The following is a 5,831-nucleotide window of genomic DNA, read 5'->3' as shown; positions in this document are numbered from 1 at the left end:
AAATCCTACTTTAGGAATACGACACACGTCCATCCAGTAGCTTGGAAATGTGCACCCAAAGGTTTAGCGCTTGCTTGTTTACAGGATTCCCAGTGACCCTGTATCACAAAGGGAGAAAATAGATTTCAAAAGAAGCTCCTTTTCAAACCACACCTGCAACTTAATCCACCATTCTCATCTGTCAGTTCATAACATTTACATTCTTCAGTCGCTCATATTTCAATAAACTATGCCAAAATACAGCTAAATATACACAGAGTCAGCTGTTTACATGTGATACGTGCATCCAGTGGTCAAAAAATGTTTAATCCAGCAGATACAATCAACAACTAATATCCTCTAGTCACTATTTTTCTCTAAAGTGTCAATAATTTTCAGTTTTCAGTCTATTTAAAGTCCTTTTCTTCCATGATGAATGGATGTGAACTAACACTGAACAGTGCTTGTTGCAGTTTTAAAATGGGTGAAACTGTACCCAGAATCCAGTTCTAAATACACACAAAAAGGGGACTCCCCAAAAGCATTGTGTTATCAGAAAAGCAATGCAATCGTTTTACACCCATATTCCCATTTCATGTTAAAAAGGCAGGATGTGGAATCCTTTATTTGAGCTGAAGGGGATTTCACACTTTCAAGGCATGGCTTTTGTTCACAGAACCATTTTTCATTACATGTAATAGCTTTGCCCATATTCTGCTTGAAATGTTATTCATGAGATGTAGTTCAAAAGATTCCCATGCAAATATAACCTTTTTGGGACACAGATGCCTCATTTCATAAAAATTACTTCTGATAAAATGAAATGGACTTAAGCACCCCCAAGAGACAGGCCACATGGTGAGGATGATGTTAGAGTCATTTTTTGATTGAGTAGTAACTTGCACCCAAACATGCACTGAATGTGATGTCTATCAATAAGAAAGGAAACATAAAACATAATTGAAATTCACACGAGGCTATGATAGTAGAATAATGTTAGCACTTAAATGAAGCACAAATGCAAATACACTGAGTTTGGTCTTTGTTTTACAGCTCTCATCTTGAAGGAGACAAAAAGAAAAGTCAACATCACAGAGACTTGTAAGTTTCTCTCTACAACATTGGTTTCAAACACCAGATGGCATGTCATATTGGTCGTTAAGTAAAGCAGAAAGCATCTCAACCTGTTACTTTCGACTAAAAGCTGTGTATCTGCTCTGCACTCACTCAGAGCGTCAACAACAGGAAACATGAGGCTGCTGCTGCTGCTGTCTGGAGGGCTGGCCTCACGGTAATGACTGGAGTCAGGTAACCACCGGACAGACCGACTCTAGTCCTCCTCACAGACGGGCTCGGACACGGAGGGAGGCGGTGTGACAACGACTCGCCGGGAGGGTTTCACCTTGTTTATTTTAATCAGTGCCTCGACTATCTCCCTAAAACAAACTCTACACACTCGCAAAAGTTTGATAAACGTAACAGCGCGTCCTACAGTTTTGTGTTCACGTGACGACCGTCGCATTTGTGAGCCAGCTCAGCGCGAGGCTACTCAGGTGTTCAACTACACGGGGAAGTTTATGTCGTATTTTAGCTTTGTTGCTAACCAATTAGCCACTAATTACGTTGCGAGGAGCATTCATCTGTCTCGTTTCCGCCTCTTTTTATCGTGTTTGAAATATCTCCACTTCTCTACTTGGTTTCGTTGTGCTTCTTCGGTTTATTGGAGTCAAAACACCAAGTGGCCACGTTTGAGCAGGTAAGTGTATTTTCGGCCAACATTTTTCTGCATGAATTTTAACACGCTTGGTGTACGTGGTGGGTTGACACCTTTTGAAACTGGGCCAGGAGGTGGATGTGAGCCCAGCCGGAGCTGGACAGCCCCAGCAGCTGTTGACTTGTCTGACCTCTGTTAAGCACTGCAAACCAAAGAGTCAAATATTGATTAAAAACCCTTTGCAATGTAATTTGGCTATTCAGATGTCACTAGTAATGTTTTCTTATACTCTTTGGCTTCTTAGAACCTGAACTAACTTTACTAAGAAGTACATCTGTGCACAGTTGTGAGTTTACAATGACCACCTTATCATGGTCATTGTAGTTTTTATCTGAAAAGATATGTTATGACGTGTGCACAGTCGCAGGGTCTTACATTTCTTTCAGCACTAGCTGTAGCTCTTCTCTGCAAGTTTCTTTCAGGCAGTTTTATGAGTAATTAAATCCAAAATCCTCAAGTCTGCAGGGCATTTACAACAGTTTTATGATGCAGTGGTTAAGATAGTGGAGCTATCTTTTGACACTTTCCTTGCTGCTGTTGCAGCTGCATCAGCTACATCTCAAGTTCTGTATCTCAGATCAACCACACATTTGTTGTCTGACTTTTCTACGTATGATGACTCACCTATTCTATGGCAAAACACACAGCTGTTTCATCACTTATAACCACAGCTATGTCTGTGCTATAGCTTCGTTTATAAAAAGCCCAATTCTGCCTTACAAGCCATCAAACAAACCCTGCTTAGCATGCAGCTGAGCATACTGATTTCCAAGCAGAGATCCCAGCAGGAGCTCCTGACACGGCTCTTCTTCTGTCAGACTGAAGAACTGAGGGCCTTGGGGCCATATCCGGGGGGGTGTTACTTACTTCTGGCTTAATTTGGCTCTCAGGAAACAGTTATTTTCTTGAGGGTTTGTTAACAAGCATACTTGTGTTGGATGTTTCAAAGAAAAGTTGAACATAAAGGATCGCTGCACAGGATACATAAATGTCACAGCAGCAAGAGAAAAGCTGATTACAGATCAGCGCTGCTGCTTAATGACACAATAAATAGGACGCTGACCTGGGATAATTATGAAATAAGCTTGTGTCAACCTTAGACAAGCCTCCTGGTCTAAAATAAAGGATGCATTAAACTTAAAAGTCACAACAGCCATGTCTTGGATGCTATTAGTGTTACTGTTAAGAGATATGGTCAGCTTTCTGACTTTTATTTACATCCACGTCACTGGTTTTGTCATTCAGCTGTGGTGGAACGATATTGACAGCTGTTTGACTCCATTGAGTGTTATACTGCTGACTGTTCATGTCGTGTATTCTTGTACAGTGACACTTTTAAGTATTACTCATAAAGCTCACTGCTGTCTTTTCTGATTAGTCACAGCAGTCTGCTCCAGTTTTTCATCTTTCATCTTTCATCTTCATCATATTTCATTATTTGTAACATATATGACATTTATTTTTAAAGTCATTCTTTGGCTTTGGATCTGGAGTATTTGTGACATTTTGGCTATCATAAAAAGTAGAGTACAACAAATATTCAGATATCATTTTAGCATATCAATGGCGGCACGGTGATACAGTGGTTAGCATTGTCGCTTCACAGCAAGAGGGTTACTGTTTCAAACCCGGGGTGGGGGTTTCAAACCCTGAGGTGGGGGAGCCCCTCTATGCAGAGTTTGCATGTTCTCCCCGTGTCAGCGTGGGTTTTCTCCGGGTACTCTGGCTTCCTCCCACGGTCCAAAGACATGCAGGTTAGGTTAACTGGTGACTCTAAATTGGCAGTAGTTGTGAGTGTGAATGGTTGTCTGTCTATATGTGTCAGCTCTGTGGTAGTCTGGTGACCTGTCCAGGGTGTACCCTTCCTCTTGCCCAATGTCAGCTGGGATAGGCTCCAGACCCTTTGCGACCCCCAACAGGATAAACTGTTATAGAAAATTGATTTTAGCATATCAGGCAATAAATGTCAATAAGTTGAAGTACAGAAATGCCAGAGATACAGTTTGATATGTTTTGTCCACTCGAGAGAAGCGACACGTTTTTTTTTTTAACTGTACAATGTCTTGCCTGGCACATTTATTGGTTGCAGTTGGAAAACAAAGCTTTGTGTAAGGAAAATTGATTTCAGCTGACATATCGAACAGATTTGTTAAACTCTCAAATATCAATTTCAGTATTGGCCTCACTATCTTGAATGAAGTGTAGCCCAGAGCTTGTGGAGGTCATACCTCTCTTGCACAACAGGGAAATAAAATATTCCATGTGTTAGTAACACTTCTGTTGCTTTGTGCATTAAGCCAAATTCAAAGTGATTTTTCTGTCTGATCTGCTGGCCTGTTTGTCACTGTTCAGCTAAAATGCTTTCTTCTTTGACGCATGCAAAATATAGCGTAGAGCCTGGGTCGATGTGCCAGTCACTTGCAAAGTGGTTTGGTTTTGAATCTGCAGAAATCTACTCGAATGTACAAAGAGGAAGAGAGACGGGTGGAGTGGGCGAGATAGCTGTTAAAGACAGATAAAAGGGCAGGAGAAACTGTGTGGTCGTCAGCACCACCAATCAGCAGAGGATTTTATCTTTTCAAATCGTGTTGAAGAGAGCAGGAGGGAGTTAGGGAGTTAGTCTTAAACAAGGTGGTGGGAGATTAAAAGTCAGCAAGATAAAGGGGAGGAGACAAAAGAGAAGCTGGGAGAAATGAAATTCACCACTTCTTTGCTTGGCAAACTGGGTGATGGATGGATTTCCAGCAGGAGGGAAATTCCTCACTGCTACATTGCCCCCAGCATGTCTGTCTGTCTGTCTGTCTTTCTGTCTGACCATCCATTCTTAGTTGAAGTGATAGTGGATTTTCACATCTCTATCCCTCTTACATACAGTAATGTAGCATTGTCATCAGAAACAAACTCCACTGTGGCTGTTGCTATATTTTAGTGTTTCATCTAAGCTGTTTACATGGGTTGGGAAGCATGAGCCCCGTGTACATTACAGTACATTATGTTTCACAGTTCTGCCCATAGACTCTATAAAATAATGGACATAGCCACCATGAGGTCCACCAAGAGGTGAAGGAGGCTGATCTTGGACTGACATGTAGGTATAGTGGGCGACTCATGTAGCTTGTGGGTGGGTCACATAGCTGCTCCAGCCACAGCTGTACCTACTCATTGAGTTTGGTTCTTTGGCTGTTGCCATCTTGGATTTTTGGAGCCAGAAGTGACCCTAGTGGACCACATTTGAATGAGAGGGTGGAGCTAAGGATGAGTGAGAGGTGGACCTAACTGAGAGCCCAAGGTAAGGCCTGGCAGAAAGCCTCAACCTGAATTATGCATAAATTTAAGCCTTAATAATAACAAATAACATTAAATGGGTGAGTTAGATAAAAGTTTATCCCTGAATGGGTAAATTAGCTATAGAAACCAAAACTGTTTTTTGTACCAAGCTGTAAACATGTTTATTTCTGCTGTTAAGTCGGGCATTTTAACACTGGGTTCTATAGGTTTTCACTCGCTTTTGAAGCCAGCCTCAAGTGGCCATAAGAGGAACTGTAGCTTTTGGCAGTTAAACGTTGGCCTCAGTTTTTCCAACCCTGAAGGTTGGAACTGGTTGTACCTAATGTTCCCTCTTTTTATTTCATGTTGCCATTGGTGTGACTGTCTGTGACAGTGCTTCAGGCTGTTATTATTATGGCTATACAGAAGATTAGACTCAGACAACAAAGATGATTCACCTGACAACAACAGATTAGTGAGACACTGGCCACACAGAAATGTTTTTTTCCTTTTATTGGCATTGAGATGGAACAGTGGATGTGAGAAATAATAGTTTGTTCTCAGGGGAAACCTCTGGCACAAATTGCTGAGAAATCCCAGTAGTCATTATATAATGTGTAAACATATACACTGAACAAAAATATAAACGCAACACTTTTGTTTTTGCTCTCATTTTTCATGAGCTGAACTCAAAGATCTTAAACATTTTCTATACACACAAAAGACCATTTCCTCACAAATATTGTTCACAAATCTGTCTAAATCTGTGTTAGTGAGCACTTCTCCTTTGCCGAGATAATCCATCCCACCT

At 41.2% G+C, this 5,831-nt stretch overlaps 1 protein-coding gene across 5 annotated transcripts in view; it reads left to right on the top strand.

The window, feature by feature from the left end:
• Positions 1–1,221: 1,221 nt before the first annotated feature.
• Positions 1,222–5,831, top strand: part of palm3 (paralemmin 3) — a 61,094-nt gene continuing 56,484 nt past the window's right edge. For all 5 annotated transcript variants that reach the window (XM_050043636.1, XM_050043638.1, XM_050043635.1 and 2 more), the window contains exon 1: positions 1,222–1,735. The gene's annotated coding sequence lies outside the window, so the exon portion shown is untranslated. The remainder of the gene's footprint in view (positions 1,736–5,831) is intronic.

Source organism: Epinephelus moara, chromosome 5, assembly GCF_006386435.1.
Source record: "Epinephelus moara isolate mb chromosome 5, YSFRI_EMoa_1.0, whole genome shotgun sequence".
Lineage (NCBI taxonomy): Eukaryota > Metazoa > Chordata > Actinopteri > Perciformes > Serranidae > Epinephelus > Epinephelus moara.
This window is presented reverse-complemented; position numbering and strand designations above follow the sequence as displayed.